Consider the following 27924-nt stretch of genomic DNA (forward strand, 5'->3'; position numbering starts at 1 on the left):
TTTTTTTGATTTCCCCTTAATCCCCCCCCCCCCCCTCCCCCCTTAATCAAGGAGTCCCTGAATTACAACCTTAAAATAAAATTAAGGTATACTTACTTAATATTACCACCTTAATCACAACAAATAAAGGGAACCCCTGACTTGACACCTTAAAGCTGCAGTTGGCAAGATTTTCAGAGATCATATTCACTGAAACTGACACTCTGACATAACAACATAAATCTGCCGGCACTTCTACCTCCACCTGTTATTTGTTTTGCAAAAATCCACAGCTCCCGGTTCTTCCGGTCCAATCAGAGCAGGGCTGTGTGAGATCTGACAATCACAGTCTGGTGCAGTCCGGTGCACACTGACGAGCACAAACTCCATGAGAGGGTGCTCGGTGGTAGTGGGGGAGGGGCATGAGAGTTGTAAACATTCAACATTTTGGCTCAATCTGTCAGACTTTCCAACTGCAGCTTTAAATGTAGATTAAGGGGTCACACCTTAAAATGGCATTTTAAGGAAAAAATAAGGGCCACTTATGCCACCCTGGGCTTAGTACCCAGGGAATTCTTTAGAAGAATTTCTAGGGAAGGTTTGACAGTCAAAATCATAAAAGTTTATTAAATAACCAAAGGGGGGAAAGGGATGCAATAGGAGGGTCCTGCAATAATAGCTGAAACGAGTCAGAGGTTATGAAAGTACAAAAATATTTATTATTGTTATTTGTATTATAATACAGTATCAACAGGTGATTTCTAAAGTGGGGTCGAGGCTCCACTGGAGCTAAAAAGATACAGCAGATGAGGGCTTACCTGAGGGAGACAGACTAACTGGAGGTGTTCTAAGTTCCAGCCATCACACGTGCAAGAAAGTAACTTACCAGTGACACACTGCAACCAACCCACTGCAACCAACAATGACACCACAAATGTGCAGCTACAGGGTCCCACCACCAGGTGACTAGCCTCCCTCAAAGAGGGCCCAACATCTGCCAAACAAACAAATAAAACAGCACCACAAGGGAGCAAAAATACAGTAGGCCTACGCAGACGTTAAGGTAGATTATGCAGGCACACCAGGACAAAAGAAATACAAACACACACAAGTGACAGCCAGCACCAGACTGGCACTATAAGCAGTTACAAGAATGAAGCATATGCCTCTTATGCCCCGTTCCTCTTTACTAATGCAGCAAGTAACATGCAGGCTGACATATGAACGGCAAATAAACCCAAAGAACACAGGCAGACAAAGAAACAAAATTATACCAACAAGCAGACGTAGACACTAAGTTAATGCCCACAAAAAAAAAAAAACAGACGCAGACCTTACTTAAAAACGGCACACAATTAGGCTACACCAAAATAAATTAACTACAGACAAGACAGCAGCACGACCCACGCTATGCACCCAGCAAAGATGGAAGACATTGAACGTAAAGCCTACTGCAGCCTAAGTTACCCATTAAAGCAAGCATCGTACATACCTATGTTCTTAACTACGATTACTGCACAAGGCGCCGTATGGAGAGCACTCACCCACGTTCAGCTACAGGCATACAAGAGAAAATGTTACGACTCAAAACAGAAAATAAACTACGAGAGATTAAGACAAACATAGGTGCATACCTGTAGAATAAGGGATGGTGTCCAAAACACGGGCTGCAGGAGTAGACTAGCCGGTGACCGCAAAGCTACAGGTGAAGACAAACATTGATTAAACCATGTTATTAGTCCAGCAGCAAACGGGAGTACTGCAACATACCTGATGACTAAATCTGGGACACTAGGGGGTTAAACAGGCAAAGCTTACAATGCTTCTTCGTACCTGGTTTGTTTACTTGGTGGTTTTATAGGCCTACTGTCCGGCCAGTAACCAGTGCGAACGAACTCCAGTGTGTAACTAATCACCACGCCCCCCCTAGTTAGCGGGAGCAGGCCAGTGTGGGACATGTAGGGAAAACAGGAGACATAGGGAAAAGACAGGGAAACAAGGTGAACTGGCTACACGGATATCAAGCGGTTGGCCATATATCTGAAATTAACCGGACATTTGGAACTCCGAACTTAGCCGGCTCTTACACTACTCTCCTCCTCGTATTTCAGACGGACATTATGTAAATGAGCGCATGTCTGAACAAAGCGAAGAACATGCAGAGATTCTGTTCATGTGTCGTTCACACATAATATCCGCACGCATCATATCTGAATCACCGGAAGGGTCGGACATCTGCTCGACAAAGATCCGCATACAACCCCAAAACAGAAAAAGTTGGGACATTGTGTAAAATGGGAATAAAACCAAATAGTAATAATCTGCAAAACTCTTAAACTCTTTGCAACTGCAATATTTAGTTGCAAAATGGACACAGACAACATATTCAAATGTTGAACATGACACATTTGACTATTTCATGGAAAATATAAGTTGATTTTGAATTTGATACCAAATAAAGTTGGGACAGGGAAAACAAAATGCTGGAAAAGTGTTGTAATAATAAAAAAAACAAAAGGAGGAATGTTTCACAACTAATTAGGATAACTGGCAATATGATTGGGTAGGAAAAAGAGCATCCCAGAGAGGAAGGGTCTCTTAGAAGTAAACATGTAGGGTTATTCATCAGTCTGTGTAAACCTGTGTGCACAAATGATGGAACAATGTCATTTTAATGCTTCTTAACATGAAATTGTGAAGTATTCAGGGAGTTCATCATCTACAGGACATAATATTATTGAAACATTCAGAGAACCCAGAGAAATCTTTGCAAACAAGGGAAAAAGCTGAAAAACAAATTGGATGGCCATGGTCTTTTGGACCTCAGATGGCACTGCATCAACACCAAACCTGTTTCCAGACCTGTCATTGTATGGGCTCAGGAAAACCTCTGATAACCACTGTCTATGTGCACAATTTGATACTCAATTCAATACAGCCAAAATTGTACTGAGACATGATACAGAAAATACCATCATCTTATCTGGACCTGAGCTTGTTTAAAATGGACTGAGGTAACATGGAAAAGGTCCTGTGGTTAGACCAATTAAAATTTGCCATTCTTTTTGGAAATCATGGACTCATCTGGGCTAAAGAGGAGAGGGCCTATCCAAGTATCCAACCTATCCAACTTGTTTTAGTGCTCAGTTCCAAACCCAACATCTATGATGATGTGGAGGAGCTTTCGTGCCTACAGCATGGGCATCTTTTGGCAAATTGGCCCATTTGGCAAAGCATAATCAATTCTGAATGATGTATACAGGTTTTGAGCAACATGTACTGCCATCCAGGCAATGTCTATTCCAAGGAAGACCTTGCACATTTCAGGAAAACAATACCAACATTAATTCTGCACATATTTAAATAGTATTTCTCTATAGAGGAAGAGTCCAGGTGCTACAATGGCCTGTCTGCAGTCCAGATTTGTCAAATTAGATGCATAATGGAGTGAAAAACATGACTAAGAATACCCCATACTGTTGAGCAGCTGAAATCCTGTATTGGGGAGTAATGGGTCAACATTTCATTCTCAAAACTCTAGCAAATGGTCTCCTCAGTTCCTAAACATTTACAGAATTTTGTTAAATGAAGAGGTGAAGCAGCACAGTGGTAAACATGCTCCCATCCCAACTTTTTTTAAACATGTTGCTGGCATCAAATTCAAAATTAACAGATATTTTCCATGAAATTGTCCAAATTTTCATTTTCAACATTGATATGTTGTCTATGTCCTTCTTGCTACTATATATGGGTTTACGAGACTTGTATATTATCACATTCTGTTTTTATTTGCATTTTACACAATGTCCCAACTTGTTCTGTTTTGGGGTTGTAGTACGGAGGACATGCCTGAAAACAGTGTGCGTCTCAAATGGCATACTTCCGCACTTACCTTAAATGTGTGAGAGTGTTCACACTGAAAATTCCAGTGACACAAAGTGCTCTGCTAGTCCCCAGATGGTGCACTCATTACGATCAAAAAGCTGAGTGTGGAACACTGGACACGTTTCACCTTCAACTGACGGCATCTTGGCTAGGCTACAGAAGGAGAGGGAGCATTTTCAAACTTGTGGTAGGCCTAATAGTGAGGGGAATCGTGTAATTTTAGGAACGGTTCATATAGATTTTTGCAACTGGTGATTTTTTACTTGCTAGGACCCCATTGAATACAAAACAACCTGTTTCCAATTTTTTTCTTCATTTTCAGTGCCAAAATTCAAGATGGCGGACAATATATGCAGAAAAATAATATAAAGGCTTAAAGTGGTCAACTTTTTGATAAATATATACCTAATAAGGCAGACAAGTGAGATACAGACTATTTTCAAAAGATGCATTGCATCATTTGCCAAGAAATTTGGAGAAAAATTTGAAAAAATTAAAAAAAAGAGAAAAATCTGCATCTTGTTTCATTATTGAAGAGTTCCACAAAACATTGTCATTGTCACTCAAGTATTTATCCTCACCACTGTCACTGTCTTTTTAATATTGGTGCACATCTCCTCAGAGCCTTCACACCTGCAAAGTTGTGTGAATGGTAAGTTGTTACTCTTGCAAGAACACCTTCTACTGTATTGGCTGGCAAGACAACAGCACTTCACAAGTTCCACAACAGCCTCTGGTGCTGGTGGAAGTTGACAGAACAGGAGCCCATTGCCCATCAATAATTTGACTCCATCCCAGTGATAGTGAGTCAAGAACCTTTGGAGCAGGCACTGTATCTTGTGCCCAAACATTTGCTTGCCTGTGTGCTCTCAGAATTTCAATTTAAATTTAATTTCACTTATAGAGCGTCAAAACATTACACATGTCTCATGGCGCTTTACAGAGTGTTAAACATTCAGGCAGAGCCCATGAGTAACAGGGGCGAGGAAAAACTCCCTAGAATTGGAGAAACATATAGGATGAAACCTCAAGCAGATCCACGACTCAAGGGCCTGACCCATCTGCCTGAGGTCAGTTACAGGACAGTAAGGTCAATAGAACATGGCATTTAGAGCCACGTGAGGTATATGTTACAAAGTGGTTGGATGGTTACATATCCAGTATGATAATGCATGAATCCTATTTAGTGTCAGAAAGTTCAAATAGTGTAGGGGATGAATTGTCCATAGGGATTAGGAGTTGTCATCGGGTAGGTAGTGGGTCGCTTGGCTGCGGGGGCAGGAATCCGGGCACGGGGACAGCAATAGGCGATGGTAGGGCAGTCATAGGGATGGGATGTCCCTAGTTCCCGAGTTTTTCCACTCCCTGGTTGGGTTTTAGAGTTTTAAACATGTTCCACCGAAGAGCTTTAGTTGTTTGAAAACCATGTTTTGAGGAGCTGACACAAATTTCTCACATCCAGCTAACACGTCTGGAGATGGATGAGGACCTACTACAAGCCTACAAAGTGTGTTAATGACGTCATCATGACTTGATTGACTTGAAACAGAAACCTTTCCTTTCCCAAGGGATAAATGGTAAATGGCGGGATAAACTGTTGTCTTTCAATTTCCTGATAGGATAGGATACGATAGGATACCCGATAGGTCCACCGACACTATACACGATGTGATTGGCCTGACCCAAGTTTGGTTATTCCACCTCGCAAGCTAACGGAGAGTTGCTAGACTACCCTGGCTGCAAATTTGCTGCCGCAAGAGTGCGTCAAGATTTCTAGGCTGAGATGTATCTTTTGTCGACGATCTCCAGTGCCCATGATAACTACTGTCTTTGTTGATGTCTGGTACCCTGCGAAGGACAAGCACCAAGACATCTGTGTGACGTGTAGATATGTGGGGTTTGCCAAAATGACTTACTGATATCTGCCACCTTTGTGTGTGTGAACTGTGACTGGCAGTTTACATAATTCAACAGCTTTATGAGGAAGGTAGAGGACATGGTTGGCTTTGGTTTCCTTCAATCCCAGGAAAGCTTTAAAGTCTTTGATTGCTGTAGAATCTTGTATTTTGTATCCATTATCATGTGCTTTTCCCATTGTATGGACCTGTCTTGCCCTGTCTTTCATGGAGTTTGTGATGGTATAGTTGTTAAATAATAAGTACTGTATATGTCATTGTAGCCTCGTGCCTTACTTTCAACATTATCAAAGAAGCATTCTGCCAGATCTTGGCAACAGTTTATGTCACTTTTCCTGACAACCATCTCCTGCACAACAGCCATGCCATCTATTAAGATGCTATCTAATGTGTGTGTTAATTGCACTGAGCTACTCTGTAGATTGTTCAGAGATTGCTGTTTCTGAAACCAGTCACAATTCATGGATGAAGGCAGAGCTGTAGTGGGCAGCATTAGGGTTGCATATAATCAACAAATTCATATGTTCCCACAATTTCCTGCAAGTCCTGTTAACAGAATTATTGAGGACCAAAGAGCTCATTGTGGACTTCAGGGAAGTCTAAAGCTAGCACACACACCCCTATTCTCATCAATGGGACTGAAGTGGAGTGTATCACCAGCTTCAGATTTCTGGGTGTCCACATCTCTGAGGACCTCTTGTGGACCCTCAACACCTCTACCCTGATCTAGAAGGCTTACCAGCGTCTCTTATCTGTGGAGGCTAAAGAAGGTCCTCCGGCCTCCTCAGATGGTGAACTTCTACCCCTGTACCATCAAGCGTGTCCTTACCAACTGTGTCACAGTTTGGTATGGCAACTGCTCTGCCCACGACCAAAAAGCACTGCAGAGGGTCGTGAAAACTGCCCAACGCATCACCGGTTCCTCACTCCCCTCCATTGAGACCATCCAGGGCCAGCGATGCTTGCGTAAGGCGTACAGCAGGTTCAGAGGAAGCTTATTTCCTGCAGCTGAACTCTAGCTCTGCATCCCGGTGACAACCAACCAACTAAGCCCGACCCGCCCAATGCCTCCTTGCCTATGCCTGTCCACGACCATAGCAACCTTGATAGGGACAACAAAGAGGCAGACACCCCCCCCCCCCCTAAAGTATGTTGTTCATACATTGTTCACATTACATAGCCATATTTATTCTGCTCTTGTAAGGTAACTGCTAATACACTGCACATATTTATATTACTCTAAACCTCTCTACCTTATATAAATCAACTGTATACTACTGTCTACACTGCACTATATTTCTTGACCTGTCTATGCACCACCTGTCTATACTTTGTATATCACATTGCACTTTTCTCCTTTTTTGCTTCTGGTTAGACGCAGAACATTACTTTAATTCAAATGATTATTAGGTTATGTGAAGGAAACTTTTAATCAGTCAATGCGTTTTTCCGGGTATGCCAATAAATAGCATAATGGTGATTACAACCATCACTGGTTGATAATCATGAGATCTCATGTCACCCATGGTCATATTTTTTACCTAAGTCATTACATTTAATTAGAAAATGTATGTATATAATGATAATGCCTAACATATATCCATTTAAAATGTGTAAAAAGGTGATTATTTGCCATTTTTGGTGATGTATCCCCCATCTTGGATTTTGGACCTGTGCAGTCCGGGGAAAAAATGGAAACAGGTAGTTTTGCAAACTATAGGGTCTAAAGAAGTGAAAAAACATAATTTGCAAAAATCTACTATTTTTGCTACATATCGCCCTGCACTATAATCGCGGTTGAGAAAGCTGAAGTAGGGAGCCGAGGGAGCAGAGGTACAAGCAATTATAACATAAACAATACGATAACAGTTTTGACACAGTACAACCATGTCACTGTCAAACAGAGGACACCAAAAGTAATATTTCGCCTAAATGTTGTGATTGTCATTTCCGTTAAAGGTGAAATTTCTCCTTTAAAGGTGTTCTAAGCAATGTTACGTGGATTCCTAGTTAAAATATTTTTTTTTCACATATCGAACATCACCTCACCATAACTAGCTGCCTGTGCCCTGAATACACTGCAAAAAATGCAGTCCCTGTGGACAGGCCAGGCTCCAAAAACAACAACAAACAAAAACAACCAAATCCAGTCTGGACCACAAAAACAAACTTTCCAAACTGTTCAACAAACCCAATCACCAAAGAGATGCATGTTTAGGAGAGTTTCAATTGCAGAGAGGGGGAGGGGGAGGGAGTAGCGAGCTAGCTCTCTGTTTTGTTTGAACGTCAACAGAAGTGATGCACCCAACATAGCTTAGAGCGCCTTTAAGTGCATGGAGTTGGTGTTCAATATGACATGACACTATTCTGTTAAAATATATGCACTACGCCAGTAAGCACACAGGGTGCTGCATGAAAGTGTAGGCCTACTCACAGAAGTGCGCCGCATGAGACACAGCAATTGCTCAGCTTCCTGGGGTGCCTACAAGAAGGGCCATATTGCGTTAATTGACAGAAAAGGCCATATGAGCCTGGCAAGGAACTAATCTCTCTGATTTGTGTTAAACAGCATAGCAGAGAGGAGCATGTGCTTACAGAAGGTTATGGATCGACTACAGCTTCCAAATGATGTCACTGAAAGCTTAAATGAGATGTGACTACTGGTATGGCAGTTGTGACAAGAGTTCAGTGACAATGGAAAGTCCAAGTTATCGGAAATATCTCATTGAAACTGAGGTTAAGAAGTCCATTGAGGTCCAAAATGAATTCTAGCAAAGTTATGTGTACTATTCAGATACAGAAATATCTCTAACCCTAGAATATGAAACTGTGGATTTAGGTTTTTTTTAATCATCTTACAGTAGCAGGCATTCAGCTTCCATCGGGTTTTAAAGGTTGCAATTCGGAAAGCTTCAATATCAATTCCAGCCACCAGAGGGTGACAAATGTTCAAATACTCATGACAGAGTTGCTGGTGTTCAACTCAACACCTGCTGCTGTAATTGCAATTCATAGCTCATTTTATTCCAGGCACTTTTTTGGTGTTTGCTGTTGTTGTTTTAATGCAGCGGTGTATGTAGTGGTGTTACTACACCACTATTTATGTCTTTGCAACTGTAGGGCTACTTGTATGAGTTGGTTGCTTCATGGATGCAGCTGAGACTGTATCTCATAGACAGTGTTGGGAAGGTTACTTTTAAAATGTATCCCACTACAGTTTACAGATCACTCAAAGTGATTAAGTGTGAGTGAGTATTTTCAATACTTTGAATTACATGAAAGTTGTATTACAGCACTGAAATGGAGCTTGGTTAACCAGAATGTATTGTTAAGTCATCACAACATTTTCTTTCTTTCTTTCTTTCTTTCTTTCAGAGAATTAATTTAATTTTACAAATACAACGTCTTACATTTCCTGCTTCCTTTACCTACGCACACATACAAACACACTCACACACACACACACACACACACACAAGCACACACATACACTTCACATCAATTTAGAAGCCAACGGCTCTTTTAAGAGCCAGTACTCTCTCTTTCTTTCTTTCTTTCTTTCTCTCTCTCTCTCTCTCTCTATGGCATGTCCTAGCAGAGAGGAGGAATATGCCAAGTTGCTTGAGGACATGGCAGCTTTTGATAGAGCGACACAGCACCTTATTCCAAAAAAGCCGAAACCGAACAAGGTAACTTGATCAATCAGTCTGTTGGCTTTTTTTTAAGGAGTAAATGGAAGTAAACTACATAGATTGCATAGAGATACATATTTTCATGTGTCACAGGTTGATTGTAAAATCACTTGGGAGGAGAGGGATGAGTGGGGACGCTTGATTCATCCACCAGGCCTACAACCCCGGAAAAGTATGCTTGTGTTTGCCTGTGCATGATATTGCAAGTGTTACATTTAAAGCATGTCAACACACCTGTGATCTAAATTGTCTCTATTATCCCCGGCAGGATCTAGAAATAAACCCCTGACTGAGCCCCAGGGTGAGTTTAGCGCTACAGTTGCCACGTTAACATGGACACTTCTTTTCCAAGTTATTACTCCATGTTTCTGCTTTCCATTCCTAATTTCCATTTCACTTTCTGTATGTATGTTCTATGTGCAAAACATTACTGTCCCATTCCTCCAGAATCTACATCTTCAGTGGCACAACAGGAGGATACAGGTTTGTCAATTGATATTTAATATTCAGTTATATCAATGAACAATCACTTAGTATAGGACACAACTGCTACAAATGTAATACATCATGCAAGTTACATTAATACATTTATGTAACGTCAGGTGATAGTTGTGTAGTGTCTCTTATTGCTCACCGTCTAAGGAGAATGGCTACCAGCTTTGCCAAGTTTTGATTGTCTAGTGGGTCCAGAGACGTCCAGTCATTGCATGACCTGGAGGGAACGTCAAGACCATTCCCAGCAGAGGTGGAAAGAAGCACACACACAGACCTCACCGAGGGAGTTTTGGCATCAAAAAAGATCAAAAAGATGCCGTGTCAGCGCTGTCAGCTAAAGGAGGCATCTCTGTTGTGCGTGTGATAGGGCTGTGCATGAGTCCCATGTCCTGCACAATAGAGAATCCATGTTGGATGGGTTTTATAAGCATATTGCGCCATCAGAGATACTGATAGAAGACAGCACAGGAAGCCTGGCAGTGGTTAAAAAGTGTAAGTTGTCAGCTCTGTTTTGGTTCTCTATCATACATGAAGATGTTATAGAACATGTAAACGTTTTATGAAATTTTGAATGTATGATAGCCTGTGTATGATAGCCTGTGTGCTGCCGGTGGAGAGAGGCTGTAAGTGTGGACCTCTGGCTAGACAGCAACGGGCAGGCCAGGCCATTATTCTTGTCACCATGAATGGTAACTGACCAGTACAATTTTTCCCTAACTCAAAAACATTTCTGTTTTTTTTTTCATTCGGTTTCTTACTGATTCACTTTTATCCAAGGCGACTTACATATGTCAATCACTACCAGGGTCAATCTCCCTAGAGCAACTCTGAACTCACAACTTTTCTGGCTATTGAATGCGAGTACAGCTCACTACAATACTATCAACCCTTGTTTTTACCTCATAAACAAAGCACACCACAGTGTTAAGCAGTAGATCACTGCTAATTTGGTATTGGTGACTGATATATATATATATATATATATATATATATATATATATATATATCAATCACATTTTTTGACTGTTTACCTTTGTAAATATTGTTTATAAATAAGTAGTACCTTTTGTGTGACATTAATGTTATGCATTATTTTTGCAGGTCGGTTTGATGTTCACCTTCCGGTTGTGGACTGTGAATGTCCAATATCATGGACACCCTCCCTAAGGGACATGGTAGATCTAGGGTACTGGCCCGGAAGCCTTAGCTGCAACACATTGTTTCAGACAGATGTGATGCAAAGTTTTGAAGAAATTAAAGGGACAGCCCCAGGTTTCTCTCGCCAAGCATTTCTCACAATGCTTGAGCGTAGGAGTGTCCGGTTTGGTCGTGTAAGTATAAACACATTTGGATCCATACAAAAGTAGCATAGCTTAGGTTGTAGATAAACATTGACAATATCATGTGAAAATGTTTGCAAACTAAGCACTACTGGTGGAGTGGCTCCATGCAAGACCCCTATTCTTGTATCCCGGTTCGAACCCGGGGTGGTGCGCAGCTGCAACAAAGAAAGTTGGTAACATAAAAAAGTATTAGCATAGTTAAGAGTATTGAGACATTCCTACAACACTGTAAAATACTGCTATTTCCTGACTATGAACTTTTATACATTGAATTTGCTAAATTACTGTGCATGTGCAACTTGTTATTGTTAAGGAAGGGAAATGAATGTGGACATGTTTGCAAACTAAGCACTACTGGTGGAGTGGCTCCATGCAAGACCCCTATTCTTGTATCCCGGTTCGAACCCGGGGTGGTGCGCAGCTGCAACAAAGATGTTAACATAGGTGATATTAACAATTTGTAACATAGCTAAGAGTATTGTGACATTCCAAAATACATGATATGTATTTCAAAGGAGGGAAAAATCAACGGGGATATGTTTCAGCGGAGCTTTTTGCAGTGGGCTTTTGTTAACCACTCGCTGGAGAGGATGGCAGGGTTTAACTCCTTCCAGTGCCCTGCCTGCAGTCCTCATATGACGGCTGTTGCAATTGATGGAAACAGGAAGCTGTACCGTTTCCGAAAACAAGAAGGGTAAGTTTAATCTTTATCACATAATTTCAATGATGGGCAAAGTGCAACATCCCCTCTTCCTCCTTACCTGACTTGTGAGGTATACCATCACCAGTCATCAGCCATCCATGTGTTTGGCCCTCATCTCACCTGAAGTCCCACCCCTATGACTGCCCTATCATCGCCTATTACTGCGCCCCCCCCTACCTGAATTCCTGGCCCATACATCATAGCAACCCACCACCTGCCTATGACAACTCTGCCCGGATTCCTGGCCCTTACTGCCTAGCGATCCACCACTTGCCTTATGACCACTCCTAATCCCATTTCCTACACTGGACTATTTGACAATTCCATTTCCTACACTGGACTATTTGAACTTTCTGACACTAAATAGGATTAATGCATTATCATACCGGATATGTAACCATCCCACCTCTTGTAACATACAAACACCATGTTCTATTCTCCACATCCGACTAACTTATGCATTTATCATGTATACAGACCTTACTGTTCTGTAACTGACCTCAGGCAGATGGGTCAGGCCCTTGAGTCGTGGATCTGCTCGGGGTTTCTTCCTATATGTATCTCCAATTCTAGGGAGTTTTTCCTCGCCCCTGTTACCCATGGGCCTTCTCTTCTTTTCTTTTCTCTGATTGTCTAACACTCTGTAAAGCGCCATGAGACATGTCTAATGTTTTGGCGCTCTATAAGAAAAAATAAATTGAAATTTAATTGAATGTGGTGCGTAGGACCATTGAGCTGTTCCACTAATGTTTGTGCTTAGGATCTTGCTCATAGTATTACATTAGTAAATAAATATTGCCTTGTTATTAAATAGCTTGACTTTGGACATTATCATTTCATGTCATTATTACAGGAACAACGACAAGCCCATTTTCAATGGGATGTTTGTGGCGGCAGATGATGAGGTGGCCAGTTTTGTGGATGGCATAAGATCCGCCACCACTCATGTAATTCCCATCCGTCTATAAATTGCATTGATTACATGTGAGAACATGTACATGAATTTCTTACTGTTTTTTTTTTTTGTCTGGTCCAGAAAGCAGGCAAGGGAAAGTGTGGGGACTCCTCATGGGGAGCAGCACGCGAAACTTCCCAGAAATCAGGCTCCCGCCTTGATGAGGAAGGCCTGGAGATTGCCGTGTGTAGACACGGCTTTCTCCTAGGGTCATTAAATATGACCAGGGGGGAAATATTTGCCTACCCCCTGTACCTCCACAGTCAGTTTAGGGCCGAATTTGTATGTACAGATATGGTGTGCAAATACTGGCCATACCTGGAAAGAGTTGCGGAGGCACGGGCGGATGTGAAGGAGCTAATCCTTCACACCAAGCCATTCCTCTCCGTAATGCATGCCAAGGCACACTCCCTCAAATGTGAGGTAATTTCACTGTGTTCCTTTCTATACCATATGTCATTTCTATGTGGGCAGTATGTTGGTACATATATTTTATTCCTGTCTTGATTACATTACTGTAGCTCCTTTAAAGTCCATATGAAGGTTTTGAAAATTCTGTAAAAGTAGTATTTTTCATTAAAAAAAAGCAACATTTTTTTTGTTGCAGATCAAGTGGGGAGGAATGAATCAGACTGGTGCGGGAAAGACTCTGGGAGAGGAGGTAGAGCAGGTTAATTCCTACATGTCAAGGGTTGGTTCTACCAGCAAACACATGACTAAAGCAGGTTAGTAATCACAGCTGTGTTAAGTTACAGAGTGGTTATAAACTGACCAACACAGTTTTTAACATTGCTATACTGTATTTAGCACGGGTGGATATGATCACTGTCCAGGCTTTGGAGTGGAACCGAAGGAAAAGAGATCATCTCCACCGGTATCTCTCACAACGTTACAGGAAGGTATATCACCATACAGAAATTCACATCTGAGCAAATGTTATTGAGACATGATGTACCTGATACATACATACGTCCAGACGTATAAAGAATCTGAACATTAAAGTCCATAAATAGAGTTATGTGTAATAAAGAATAAAGAAAAAAGTATTGAAAAGTGGTACACCAAGGCAAGGAACAAGCTGGAATCTGTATTAGTTAATTAATTATCCCTCCTATCTGTGCAAATTAATATAAATGTTTGGATTGTTTTACATGTGTGGATTATCTGACTTAATACTAATGTCTGGTGAAATGCTAATATAGCCTCACTGGAAGTATAGTTGCTGCTGCAAAAAATATATTTGTTCAATATTGATTTCTCCTGCTGTATATCATACTGTGCATTTCAAAAGACATTACAGAAAAAAATGAAAAATGAAGAGATGAACATACAGTTCGAGGGCCTAAAACAGTCCCTTGGTGAGGGACACATAAACAAGATGGTTGAGGATGTTCACCAATGAGCAGAGAAGGGTAAGACCCACACGTAATGGCACAAACAGCCTTCTTCAGTACGTGGATTAAAATAACAATATGAACACATTTGTCTGTGCATTTGTAGCTTCTGTAGCAAACAGTCCTCTTCAGGACAAAATTGAGAGCCTCTTCCTCTCCATTAAACAAAGGAAAATGGACCTGTACCGACACAATGGTAACTGTCCCCTGATCTCTTCACAGTACAGTATTTGAAAAAACTATATATGACATAGTTGGTATGATAACTCTATGCTATATGGTATGATAACTCTGTTGTGTGTCTATCAATTAAGTGTCATTGCTTTCACACAAACTGACTTAAGGCCTTCACATTTACATTTATTCATTTAGTAGACACTTTTTAACCTGACTCCGCTAGATGGGTGCTTCGCATTTGCTCTGCATGTCCATCTGGGAACTTTCTGTTGGAAAACTTTTGTGAAGGGGCGGAAATACTGGTTAGCTGATTGGATAAACCATCTGTCTATCACCACCTATGTTGGTTATTGACGGGCCAAATCAACCAATTAGATGAACAAAGTGTTCTTCTAATGCCTTTGTTTAACATAAAATTAAGTTAGATAACGTAACTTGCGTTAACATTTTTTAACTTACCATTTGTATGTGACATGAACCTAATCAACGACAATTCCCATCAAGTTTTCACGGTAGGCCCTAGTACACTAGTACACATCTGAAGAAAGTATATTCCATTATGAACTGGAATCGGCTGTGGAGGATGTCTGTGTCGATCATTCCTCCCAGCTGCATGGCTGAGACTCATAGCTTCACAGCTTACCCAGGAATACTTTATTATTTGAATAAAACTTGCGCGATAGCTGTGCTCATCTCATCTGTGGATGTCGTAATGTTGTTCGTTGCATCACACCTAAACCCGCCTCAAAACCAACGCTGATTGGCCGTTCGTTTGGTGAACTGCTCCAAATTTTCTCTATCAGAAAGTTGCCAGACTGATCTGCGGGTGAAAACCTGAAGCTTGCGAGATCAGGGTGGTCTCACGAAGCTAGACACTTTTATCTGTCAATTATATTACAAGGGTCATTGTCCCCAGTGCAACTCTGGGTTTTTTGTGTGGCTTCTGCTTGCTGGCCCAGCTCATTTATCACTACTTCACCCCGTATATTTAACAGATACCAACAAATTCAGGAACAGAATCCGGAAAAAAATTGAAGGAGATAGAATGACCTTAAAAAGACTGATTCTGCAGTACAATTCCACACCTCTGGTGGAACAGTTGGATATAGGAGGCGTTATGGCCAACTTAGCCAGCAATGCTCCTGCTGTACAGCTATGGCCATGGAGTGGAGGAGGTATAATGAATAACACCATACCAAAATATTGCTTTTTTTCTTTCAATATTATTGATATGGAGGTCAATTACATTTTGTTTATACTGTAGTACTGATGAAAGACATTGTAAATGGTACAGATACATGCAACCTTCTTGAGAAAAAGAAAGTCTTTGATGTGGCCATGGCAAGACTGCGCTTGGAAGAGGAGAAAGCCATTTTGGAGGGAGAGATGGCCAAACACTCAGCCTCACTCAAAGCAGAGGCAGAAGCAGTGAGAAGGAAAATACATGACCATAGATGTAGAGGTGAATCCAAACCACTATCACAGACAATTGTTTATAATCAAATGCTTGGTCATTAGGAGGATGTATGTACACTGTTTAAGGCCAAAGTGCAGTATCTGCTAAAGTTTCTGAGAAAAAAGCTTTTTCTTTGTCTTTTACACTCTATTGTAGTAAAGACTGTGACAGGAAAACCCCTTTGTCTCCAGGAAATGTTGCCATATAGATAAATGTGTTTTAATAGATTGATCAGAGGATATGGCATGTTATATTGGTGCAAAGAAGGGAATTAAACAAAACAGATACTGCACTTTGGTTTTGTAGGGTATTTCAAAGACTAATATCTCATTAGTAAAATAATTGCACCATGTTTTCAATGGCTGTGAATATGTGTGTAAATGTGTGCATTCAACTGAACTTTTACAGACTCCCCAGATGAAACATGTAGCCATCTCTGTCTGTTAAGGTCAAAGTTGGCCCAACTCCAAAAACATTTAGAGGTGGTCTGCCAGGCATACATGTCAAACGCAGCAGTAGTGGACCCCAATGATAATGAGGAACAATGGATGACAAATGACACAGACGAAGATGAAAGCGGTGGAGACAGTGATGACAATAACGATGAAGAATGTTATTAATTAGGAGATCGTCTGAGCCCATAAGTATTAACATATTGATAGTCCGTCACAGGCAAAGACTATCAAGATGGGGCAGTGTTATCCATCTGAAATTGATTTGGTTGTTTGCGCGTGTTACATTGTTACAATTTTAACAATTTGTTACAATTACAATAAAAACAAAATACATCATTGAATAAAAGTTTTAAAAAAAAACTTTGTGTGTCTTCAGTATCCAAGTGACTAGAATAAACCCATATTACTAGGTTTTGGGTTGACTTTTACCTTTGGTGAACTTCAAGGTACCTTCACTGCACGTGAAAAGCAGCCAAAATGCTCTGTCAAGGGTGTTGTCAGAGACCGTCTGTGACTGGTGAGTTGATGCAAGAGTCAAATATTAAAATAATGACTCTGTGTGTTTTCAGTAACCATGTAGTGACTAGAATAAACCCATATTACTAGGTTTTGGGTTGACTTTTACCTTTGGTGAACTTCAAGGTACCTTCACTGCACGTGAAAAGCAGCCAAAATGCTCTGTCAAGGGTGTTTTCAGAGACCGTCTGTGACTGGTGAGTTGATGCAAGACTCAAATATTAAAATAATAATAATCTCTCTATCTCATAAAAAGTTGACACACCCCGCACATAGCCTAACAAGGCGATACAATGAAATAGCCTAGGCGCAAGTGGCGTTTTTGCGCAGTACAGTATATGCACACGGTAGGCCTAGGCTTTACCTTGACACACGCACACAACAGACATAGATTTTTCATAGAAATTGATTACTTTTAATCAGGGCTCGAATTATCTTTTTGTCTTTAAGGGGGTCTCTCTATCTCATAAAAAGTTGGTGCACCCCGCGCATAGCCTAACAAGGCGATACAATGAAATGGCCTAGGTGCAAGTGGCGCTTTTGCGCAGTACAGTATATGCGCACGGTAGGCCTAGGCTTTACCTAGACACACACAGACAAAAATAATTCAGTGGAAATGCATGGATTCCAGTTGCTGCTACTGGAAGAAACTGGAATCCATGCATTTCCACTGAATTATTTTTGGAATCTGATCCCTGATCATACCTGTTCATTCTTACTCGTTGCTCGACTTATCGTGACTAAATTCAAGATGGCTGCAAACGTTAAACTTCGTGAAGATACTGTCTGTATAAATCGTCTTGTAAGTAAACTACCAGTGCTTTTTCAAAGTTCTCAATGTCTCGTTTTAAATGTCAGGGCCCTCGGAAGTCTACCAATGAAGTGTGGAGATACATTGAGCCTCGTAAATGGGTGTAAAACAGTGATTTATTTGCATGGCTAGCCCGATGCCGAAGCACCACTACTGAAAAAGCTGTTGGTAGCATCGGCTAACTAGCGCCAGATTTTGGAGTGCAGGGGACAAGTCGAGATGGGCTATGAGACATACGTTCACACTCGGTATCATGTTTCAATACACTTTAGGTCAATATCACACCGGAATTCTCCTTTAAGGGAAGAGGAGAGATAGACTTTTCTGCATAGTCTGTCTGCCTCTTCACCCCCTCCATGTTTGGATACTGTCTGTCCACTAGCCACTTTTACCACTGTCTTTCTGCCTCACTGTTTGCGTGCTATTGCTGCTTTCGAGATGTCTCGTAAATGCCGCCGCCGAGTTGGAAAGTGTAAATTACCCAGCTTTCTTGCGGCATTTTGGGCAGGCACGCCCACTTTACCTTACTTGAGGGTACCCCGAGGTGGACGTAAGACCTTACAACAAACATGGCTGCGCCCATAGTTGAGATGAGATGGCATGTATTTTTTTTTGCATATGTACTGTGTTGGTCATGTTAAAGTTGATGTAATGCTCTTACACACTAGATTACATTGCTACTTCAATCCGGTCACCAATTCATGCATTGCACGGTCTTGCTGTGCCTGCAATACAATGTAACAATTTGTTTTCCAGCCGTTTAGCTAGAGGCTACATGTAGCACAAAACAATAACAATGACTAGCCTCCTGCTAATGCCCCTCATGGCTCGAGAGAAAGGCGTTCCTAAAGCCAGTCATTGGTACATGTTGTACATGTGAGTGTACGATGATTTACGAGACATCTCGAAAGCAGCATATATTAGCACATTAGCACATATGCATAACCCCTCCCTCCATGCCACAGCCGAACTGTGGCCACACTTATACCTTTTCTTAAATAGTTAAATATATAGATATATAGACTTTACTTTATTTCTGCATTGTTGCACTGTTGGACTTACTCATTTGCACTATCACCATTGCACTATCACCATGACACTCATTCACACAGAGCACCTTACCTTACCTTACTATGCACAGAGAATCACAGGCTCAGTCCCTGCCTCAGTCATTGCAAGCGCCTCTGATTGATTAATCACCACTATGTGGATACTGTTTTTAGAATTGATTTAGATTAAGTGTTAGTTAGTATAATTTATATTTTAGTATATTTAGCATATTCTTTATCTTCTACTGTCCTTATTGCTTAGTTGTGTTTTTATATTATATACTTTAATTACTCTTTCTGCTGTTGAAGAATGTGTCTGTGTTGTCTGTATGCTGCTGAGACCTTGAATTTCCAATAAAGTATTTGATTTATCAATAAAGTATTTATCTATCTATCTATCTACCTAAGAGCACTGCGTTAGTAAGCTCCGCCCCCCAGGTGCCTGTGCTTGCCTCTGGCCAGGTGCAGAAGGTTAAGCAGGCAATTATCTGCCTTTTTAAAGCTCAACAGGACAAACCTCAGGCAAATGGTGGCCATGTTTTTAGACATAGAAAAGGCATATGATACTATGTGGAGAGAAGGGCTATTGATCAAACTTAATAGAATGGGAATTGGAGGGAAGATGTATAATTTCATACTGGACTTCCTTTCCCAACGTACTTTTAGAGTCAAAGTAGGCTCAGAAAATTCAGATGAATTTACAGTGGAGAATGGAATTCCTCAAGGAAGTGTAATCAGTCCCATCTTATTTAATTTAATGATTAATGATATATTTATCAAACTAGGAAAAGGAAGTGATGGATTACTGTATGCAGATGATGCGGTAATATGGAAAAGAGGCAGAAATATTCCATATATAACAACAAATGTTATGTACTTTACAAGAAAGAAAATGGCTGAGGACCACCATTTATTTATGTATAATCAAATTTTGAAAAGAGTTGTGAAATTTAAATACTTAGGAGTTTGGATGGATGAAAAACTTACATGGAAATATCATGTGCATTATGTCGAAACTAAATGTAAAAAAGTCCTGAACTTGATGAGGATGATTACTGGACATAACTGGGGAGCAGATAAGCAATCTTTAATGAATATTTATATAGCATTAATAAGGTCAATTATAGATTATGGAAGTCTAGTATATAGCACAGCATGTAAAACTAAGTTGGACAGAATTCAGTTTAGAGCATTAAGAATGGCCTTAGGTGCTATTAAAACAACTCCAGCAAGTGCTATTCTGGTAGAGACAGAGGAAGCTCCACTTACTTTAAGATACACTAAGCTGGCTTTGACATATAGGGTACGACTGATGGGGGATAGTAATAATCCAGCAGCATCAGTACTGAATGATTGTTGGGAGTATCAAACGAAGGCTAAAGGGTTTGGATGGAACATAAATAAATTAGCAGAGCAGTATGACATTAAAGATTTAGAATATAGTCCTGCAATAGCTCTGAGTGCAATCCCTCCCTGGATGCTACCAATTCCAGAAGTTAATACAGAAATACTGAAAGAAAAGAGGGAATACCCTGATGATCAGAGTTTTGCAAATTATAGTGAAATATATCTATCCTCTTCATTTTATGGTTTTATTAAAATTTTCACTGATGGATCAAAAGACCAAAATGGTCATTGTGGAATAGGAATTTACATTCCTGAATTTAAAAAAGGACTGAAGTACAGATTGAATAATTACCTCTCAGTATGCACAATAGAAATGACTGGCATAATAACAGCTCTAAGGTGGATAGAGGAGATAAAACCATTAACATCTCTAATATGCTCTGATTCAATGGCTGTACTGCAGAGCTTTGAAAGTGGTGATTCAGTCAGAGAAGACCTATGGATGGAAGTTAGAAATATATTGTTAAATATTAGAAGCCTAGGATTAATGGTTCAGTTTTGTTGGGTTCCAGCACATATTGGAATTAGAGGAAATGAAAAGGCAGATGGATTAGCCAAAAAGGCACTAAAAAATAAAGAAATAGAAATTAATGTGCCAATAGGGAAAGGAGAAGCAAAAACTAAAATTAAATCTGAAATAATGAAGAGATGGCAACAGAAATGGGACGCTGAACCTAAGGCTAGACACTATTACAACAATCAGAAAAACATTGGAGGAAAAAGAATGAATATGCAAAATAGAAAAGAAGAAATAGTGTACACAAGATTAAGAATGGGACACACATGACTAAATTCAACACTTAAACTGATTGGAAAAGGTGATGTATTATGCATAGAGTGCCAAACACTGGAAGATGTGGGGCATGTTTTGTTTAGATGTGGAAGATACAGAGAACAGAGACAAACATGGCAAGAATTGGATGAGAACATAGAGGATATTCTTGGGGAACAAGGAATGCAAGTAGATAGAATTTAATGTAGAGTTAATGAAAAGAATTTAATTTTTGGTTTTGTTTTGATTGGTTGTTTATTTGTTGGTTTCTGTTTTGTTATTATTTATTATCTCTAGATTTATTTTTACACATTTCTGATTCTGATTGAATAGCCAAAACCTCCAATAGAATCACTCTACACACTCCTGTACAGTAGGTGGCGGTATACATCAATTAAACGATGTAATCTGCCATTAAAGGAAAGAAGAAGAAGAAGAACCTCAGGCAGACTGGCTTGAGCTTAAGAAGAGTGGAGACCAGACGTCAAAGCCAGTCTCAGGGTAAGGGCTTATGGCCACCCTTTTCAGAAGTAACCTGTTTGCCCGTTGTGGAACGTTGTGTTGTGATTTTGTTGAAGTGGAACGTGGCTGAAGTGATTGTGCTGCTGGAAGATACGACGGCTGGAACAGGAAAGAGGGCCTGAAGAATCGTGAACAACCCACCAAGACAACCAATAGGGCTGGGTGACAAGGTCAGTGGCAGGGACCGAACTCCCCACTAACGTTGTCCTGTGTGTCTCTCGCCTTTGTCTCAGAAGTCGACACGAGTCCTCTGACTGCCTCGGTCCAGCACTGAAGATTTAAGTTGAACTCTGCTCCCCATCCCCTTTCCCTACACATTATAAATAAATTCCTAAGTTTGTTTCACTGCAACCTCTGCGTCTGACTGCTTTGTTCCAATTGGTTGACCCACTATTCTGCCTCGCACGGCCGGGCGGCCACAATGGTTAGAACTACATTTGGAATGCACAGCATGACTGAAGTCGAATGTCATGTTGGCTTGTAAATGACTTAAATCTTAAATGTATGTTATGTTGGACCTCTCCTGTCAAGCCACAGTATGACATTTTTCTTTCTTACCAATTGAACATTCGTTTTCTGTGTGTACAAGGGTGCGACTTATAATGATCTGTCAAGCTAAGCTATATGGATTAATCCTAAACCACTTTTTAATCTGGTTTAAAAAGGGGGGACTGTATGTTGGATTGATAAGCTTTGTGTTCCTATTATTTAACCCATTCAACCATTCTCTGTCATAATTACCAACCAGGACTGGGTTGCAATTACTTGCAGCAAATGACATATACTGTCACACACAGGGCATGTCTTGTTAGGCTGTCAGTTCACTGTGGTTAGCCTGCAACAATCAAATCACCTCGGTTTTGTTTGTATTCTGCTTTTAGGGGAAAGTGCCAAGGGAAGGGATTGAGCTTCAGGACATGATGAGTGATCTAAACACCATGGGGAACGAAGCAAGAAGTAGAGGGCGCATAGCAATTAAAGCTGTAGCATACAGTGCAAATAATTCTTCTTTTTGGATTTTCTGCCCACAAACAAACATGTTCAGCTTATTTCATTGCTTGAAATAGGATGAGCTGACAGTCATAAAGATTGTGGATAGACTACTGAAACCCATTTCAAGTTATCCATGAGGATATGTGAAATGAGCAGCTTGCTTCAGTAAAAAAATATCCTGCCCATTCTACTGTGGAGAATCCCTTTAGTGAGGTGTAATTCACACAGCATCGCAATGTAGAGCTTCACTAGAAGCACAAAATTCATGCCTTAGGTAGGAACACGGAGCACTCAGTTCAGTGTACAGGCCTTTGTGGATGCATGGTTGAATGGCTCATTGAGTAAGTTCATTGATAGAGGTTGGCAAAGTGATTATAATTAATCTCCTCAGTATTTGAATCACCTTAATGGGCATACATTTCAATTTAATGCAGTCAGAAATGTTCTTCTGTAAATCATACATCTGCTGCCAATGGACGCAGATGATAGAAAGGCCATAATTTCCCTGTTGATCGGTCATTTCAAGCTTACTAACATTGAGCTGGCACTTTTCAGTTCACATAAAGTGCTAGCAATAATTCTATTGCCTAGCCACTTGCACCAGAACGCAGGGAGGTATTAGGATGCAGGTGATACTTATTTGCCACGCTAAAGTGATTTTATCTTTTGAAATGTTTTCTTGGCCTGATTCCCCTTCAAAGGAATTACAGTATATACTTTCACCACTAAGATTTAAAGTTATTAAAAAGACCCAAATATTTATGACATGTTCTAAACCATGGGCAATCTTTAAACAAACCCTCCTCTGAGGGGATCTGATGACTAGACTCAGAATGGCAGAAAGAGATGCAGATTTTCGATTTCCTCGTAGCATTAGGGTACAAATCACTAGAGATTCTCCATTCAGTGTGTTTGTGGGTTTATCTCTCAGATTTGGTTCTTTGCCCACTCTGTTCCCTTGAACATACCTGTGAGGCTACAGGAGGAAAACAACACTTTCCTATTGTTTGCCCTAAATCTCTACAGATCCTCTTTGTGTGTGTGTGTGAGTGTGTGTGTGCGCACTGTTGTAGTCATGTATTTAACTGAACAAAAGAAACACATAAATCATTCTGCAGATGTTCCTCCAAAGTCCCATGCTCAACAGTCCCCACAGCAACACACACAGACACAAGTCTAATTTCTCATTTCAGGTTCCAATTTTCTTTGATGAACCTGTTTAATATTCTAATAAAACATCATGCAGACATTGATGTTGTCTTCATAACCCTTGAAATTGAGAATATTAAAGAACATAATTTACATGCTCCCTCGATGTATTTTGGAATTTGAATGATTATATTAGTTTTAATAGAGTTTTAATGATGCACAATTAGAGGGCACAGACACGTCGTTAGGCCTATTTTGGATGATCAAATGATGATCAAAAGCCCCCCTAAAAATATATTAATAATATGCATCCAAATTCACACCCATTATTCTATGCTGAATTGCTCACGGAGTACTTATCTTACATAAATTCCATATATATCACATGAAAGAGCAGAACCGGAGCTTTCCAGTAATATTAGTGGCTACTGGTGCTGTGATAAACGGTTCATCCATCTCCACCTATTACTCTTGTGCATGGCAAACCATACATCAGAATAAACAGCCGACCTCAACCGGACAGGGGGGTATGAAGCATTCCCCTGTACAGTAGTCCAGTGTCCCAAATTTTTTGAAATTGCAGCATATTTATACATGGTTTCCAACTTTGGGCTGATAGATTGTAGAATAGCCAAAGAAGATGTAGCATTGTTATAAAACCTTTAAAATCTCTAAACAATCACAAGTAGGGCAGTTCATCACAGTTCATCCATTGCAACTGGATTGATGAAAGGTCACTTACACCTGTAGGCTACATTGTATTTGGGAAAAGCAAAAGGTATCAGCATAATGTTATTTATTTATTTATTTATTTATAAACAAAAATATCTGTCAATTCCATGCCGTTTTCAACAGCTATCAAAAACAAAGGTAATTTTTGGATGGATGGATTTTTTGTGAATGTTTCTTCTTCTACATAAGATTTGTCATCTTTAGTTCATGTAATACTTTATTGTCAATGCACAAATTAAGTAACAGTAGCCTGAAACGTTATTGTTAATGCAAATATAGGCTGATTCATGTTCCCTTGCATTGTGTAACTGAGGTCCATGGCTAGTCTGGCTTTCACCAGACCAAGCTCAATCTTTTAAGAAATCAAAAAATAAATAGCGGGCAGATTAGGCTGGGTTCACCCAGCCTAGTCCATAGGCACCCGATATTGTTTAATTTTCCGATTGAGATATCCACGCTCTGGCTATTCTAAATGCAAAAATGCATCAGGGAGTTATGACAAAACTGTAACTAACAAACTAGATCCTAATAGAAAGCTGTTAGCTTCCCTAAGCTACAGGCCTATAAGGTAGGCCTATTTACAACATAAATTGTCAATAGGCTATGCTGGCGACACAAATAAATTCTCGTTTGGAAACCAATGGCTTACGCCTAACAGTATCAAGCGGACTTAAACTGCCATATCGTGGCGAAAAGTTTCACGCAGCTCCATGAGTCAAGTTCACACACACATGCTTTTTAATTTCACAGACTACAACTACCAAGCTGGAATCAAAGCACATCGATTCCCTCTCACACCCTGCACGCACTTAAAACAAAATAAACAGGCGTCTCAGTCTCACGCATGTATAGGCAAAACTGTATCAGACCGGTGTAACGTTGGTAAATATTCCATTGCACAGAATGATTTTTGTAGCACGTGCAACAAATGACAGTCGAAAGATACAATTACAGTGCTGTGCTTCTATCAATTTGTTTGGTATAACCGCATTTATAGTTTTCTACAAATGCAATCAATCAATTGGCCTCCATCACTCAACCAACGCTAACGGTAACATTACCTAGGTCCTTATTGATATTATAAGATTAACGTAGCCTACCTGCAGTAAAAACCAAGCATGTCCGATAAACATCCTCAGATTTATTTCGGCTTCAAGAAGAAATGGGAATTACATTTCATGTTTTTTCAACCCACTTTTAACTTACAACAAAATTACGGAGGAGCCTCTCGCTGCAGCCTGCGGGAAGGCGGGGCTTGACATCAAGCCCAGCCCACATCCAAGTCAGCCATGTTTTTTTGTATTACGTCATGCAGTTTAAAATTGCTGGCGGCGAGAGGGAGGGAGTCGACAGAGAGAGCCAGGACTCGCAACGAGACTGGGCGAGCTGCTAGTGCTACATTCTACAAACCAGCAACTTACTGCAAAACACGTTTTATTGTGTAATTCAACACGTAAACTGTGGATTCAAACCAGTGCAGCAACTCGCAACAGCACCAACGTTTCCATAAGAACGCTGTTGTCACACTACTCATTCGTCAGATAGGAACTAGATAGGAACTAGCTAGCTGGTCCCCTGGGGGGTGCAAATCACAAATGACTTTACCAACTTTACTTCTAGGTTATATTACTACTTAAAAAAATATGTATTATCGATTAATTGATTCACACGTTAATTTTTAAAAGTGCATGTGTGATTTTATGAAGTATTGATCATTTAAATGGCCACTTAAAAGGGCACTTTGGACATTTTGTCCAAACACGTGCATGGATAGCTGCAGTGGGCATACGGCATTCAGAAACTGGCATAGTGAGGAGGCTAATGTAAGAATGGCAGATTGTTTTACCGCTCTAATGGGTGGAGAATATGTCTGTTAAAGGGACACCAGGCAAGCCTGATGCTTTTTCTCTACAAAACCCCCCCTCACTCGGTCTGAAGCTCTTTTCCTTTTCTTTGCGTCTTCCGTCAAGGGTTTTCGCTGCTTCTTCGCCGGCTATTCTTCCTACAGGCAGTAGGGGCGGGCGAGAGAGCCTTCTTTCGCCCCGTAATGAGTCATTTAACCATATACCGACTTACGAAGATGATTAATTAAAGAATCCCTATGCAAGTCTGGTTATTCCTTCGCTGTTTCTGGGTTTTCGCCTGATTTGGGCTCGCATTTTTCACGACATAGCTCCCCCTGCAGCTTCGGTAGCAAGTGACTGCTACCTAACCCCCACTAGCTAGCGAGCTAGCCATCAAGAAACCAAGCTAAACACATACACACAATTCACAATTAAACGGTCGAGCAAACACATTGATCAAGAGACTATCAAACCACATTACAAAAACGAAGTTCACCCGAGGGTAGGCTACTTACAATTTCAGAAGCAACAAAGCCAAGTCGGAGTCCGTTTTGCAGTCTTCTTAAAAAATACAGTCTGACTACATTTTCGAGGCCTTCCGCTGAGTCACATCCGGATTTCTTCGGTCCGGGACCAGAAAGTTGCAAATTCGTTTTTTCCGCGGAGAAGCACTAGGGGGAGATGAAGCACCCACCAAACGACCCAAAAAGTGTTGTAGAACCATCAGAACGACTCTCAACCTGCATAATTAAGGTCATTTTTGCTAAAATTGTTGCATAGGGCTTCTTTAACACAAAAATGTGTTAATTATTCATAAAGGTAGAGTAAGTGAGATTTAGCAGACACTATCCAAAGCAACAGGGACTCACAACATGGGTTCCAAAACCAGGCCAAATGTTTCTCAGGTGGCACCACAGTTCTACCACTCTACGGAGATGGAGCACATGAATACCGCCAGAAGTCTCTAATAAACATCGGCTTGATGACCAGATGTATGGCAAGGAGGGGAGCTGGTCACTGATATTTGTGGCTGTTTTGTGATGAGTTAATTATCAGCCCTTCCAGGGCTTAGGGTTGGTAACTCTAACTCAATAACTCTGACATTTTTCACATTCTTTAAAGATGCTCTGCCACACATATTTCATTACTTTGTGGTAATGTCTGAAGTTCTACCATGGACTCTGTAACATTTTTTGTGGAAAACATGCTTTGGTTACCTTGTTTCAAGCCATTCTAGTGTGGTATTGAAAGCCTGCATGAAGACTCTGCTCGATAGGCCTTTATCACGGCAGCTGAAGCAGGGCTGTTCACTTTCCTGTTGGCAGGCAAACCACAGGTGTTCCTAAAAACATTAACGAGGCCTCTGGTTGAAGTAACTGTGGCCAAATCTGACACTTAATTAGAAACACCTGTGCTCACACTGGAACAGGGCTGTTCACTTCCTACTTCGGCTGCCGTGATAAAGGCCTATTTGCGCCAGTTCTCATTAATATTTAACGAGCTAAGCTGCTTGACTCTGATTGGCTAACAGCTAGTAGGTTTCGTCCATAACATGACAGCCATTATCAACTAATTTTAGCTTCATGGCATGAACTTAGCTTGGCTAGCGAGTGCTAGCATTGTCCAAATGTGCATAAATAAAACCTGCTAGGCTAGCGAGTTCATTAAACCTGTATAAC

At 40.6% G+C, this 27924-nt stretch overlaps 3 long non-coding RNA genes across 4 annotated transcripts; 2 read left to right on the forward strand and 1 right to left on the reverse strand.

Annotated features, from left to right (window-relative positions):
- Positions 1-2033: 2033 nt before the first annotated feature.
- On the reverse strand, positions 2034-16430 carry LOC121707313. The gene is made up of 3 exons (XR_006031294.1): positions 16420-16430; positions 15279-15282; positions 2034-2117 (listed from the first exon to the last, which is right to left on the reverse strand). It is a non-coding gene; the product is annotated as an uncharacterized LOC121707313 (long non-coding RNA).
- On the forward strand, positions 11836-13861 carry LOC121707312. 2 transcript variants are annotated; one of them, XR_006031292.1, is made up of 3 exons: positions 11836-12004; positions 13576-13693; positions 13776-13861. It is a non-coding gene; the product is annotated as an uncharacterized LOC121707312 (long non-coding RNA). The 2 variants fall into 2 exon arrangements; XR_006031293.1 differs by lacking the exon at positions 11836-12004 and adding an exon at positions 13312-13391.
- On the forward strand, positions 15654-16721 carry LOC121707311. Its single transcript, XR_006031291.1, has 3 exons — positions 15654-15714; positions 15834-16001; positions 16404-16721. It is a non-coding gene; the product is annotated as an uncharacterized LOC121707311 (long non-coding RNA).
- The last annotated feature ends 11203 nt before the right edge of the window (positions 16722-27924 follow it).

This window comes from Alosa sapidissima, chromosome 4 (assembly GCF_018492685.1).
Source record: "Alosa sapidissima isolate fAloSap1 chromosome 4, fAloSap1.pri, whole genome shotgun sequence".
Classification (NCBI taxonomy): Eukaryota; Metazoa; Chordata; class Actinopteri; order Clupeiformes; family Clupeidae; genus Alosa; species Alosa sapidissima.